At 43.2% G+C, this 1,120-nt stretch overlaps 1 protein-coding gene across 1 annotated transcript in view; it reads right to left on the reverse strand.

Moving 5' to 3' along the window:
* The window catches only part of NOLC1 (nucleolar and coiled-body phosphoprotein 1), a 17,380-nt gene that overhangs the window by 6,190 nt on the left and 10,070 nt on the right, over positions 1 to 1,120 (reverse strand). The gene's annotated exons all lie outside the window — the stretch shown is intronic.

Here is a 1,120-nt window from a genome sequence, read left to right on the forward strand (position 1 = left end):
GTCCCAGTTACTTGAGAGGCTGAGGCAAGAATCACTTGAGCCTAAGAATTTGAGGTTGCTGTGAGCTATGACGTCATGGCACTCTACCAAGGGCCACAAAGTGAAACTCTGTCTCAAAAAAAAATAAATAAATAAAATAAATAAAGGCCAGACATGGTGGTTCATACCTGAGCTCACAAGTTCGGAACCAGAATGAACCAGAGCAAGACCCGATCTCTAAAAATTAGCCAGGCGTTGTGGTGGATACCTGTAGTCCCAGCTTCAGGAGGCTGAAGCAAGAGAATTGCTTAAGCCCAAGCAAGAATTTGAGGTTGCTGTAACCTGTGAGGCCTCAACACTCTACTCAGGGTGACAGAGTGAGATTCTATCTTTAAATAAATAATGAAATAAAAAGTAAAGTAAAACAAAGTAAGATGATACAGGTAAGTTAAATATCACCTCAACCAGGTGAGGTGCCTCTTTGTCTATTAATCCCAGCACTTTGTGAGGCTAAGGCAGAAGGACTGATTGAGCCTATTTCAAGACCAGCCTGGGCAACATAGCGAGACTCCCATCTCTACAAAAATTAAAACAAAACAAAACAAAAAAAGAAAAACTAGCTAGGTGCAATAGCTGGCACATATAGTCCCAGTTACTTAAAAGGCTAAAGCAAGATCTCTTGAGGTCAGGAATTGCACGGTGCAGTGAGCTATAGTATCACAGAGAGAGATCCTGTCTTTAAAAAAATAAAAAAGGAAAAAAAGCAAAAAAATTAAAAAGGAGGCAGTGCCTCTGGCTCTGCGGGTAGGGCATCAGCCCCATGTACTGAGGGTAGGGGGTTGGAACTCAGCCCTGGACAAACTGCAACAATAAAAAAAATAGCCTGACATTGCAGCAGGCACCTGTAATCTCACCTACTTGGGAGGCTGAGGCAAAAGAATCACCTAAGCCCAGGAGTTAAAGGTTGCTGTGAACTGTGACATCACAGCACTATACCAAGGGCAATAAAGTGAGACTTTGTCTCTTTATTTATTTATTTTTTTTTTGGAGACAGGAGCCTCAAGCTATCCCCCTGGGTAGAGTGCCATGGCATCACGCTCATAGCAACCTCCAACTCCTGGGCTCAAGCGAGTCTCCTGCC

Source organism: Otolemur garnettii, unplaced genomic scaffold (genome assembly GCF_000181295.1).
Source record: "Otolemur garnettii isolate 467f Iridium unplaced genomic scaffold, OtoGar3 scaffold00021, whole genome shotgun sequence".
NCBI lineage: Eukaryota > Metazoa > Chordata > Mammalia > Primates > Galagidae > Otolemur > Otolemur garnettii.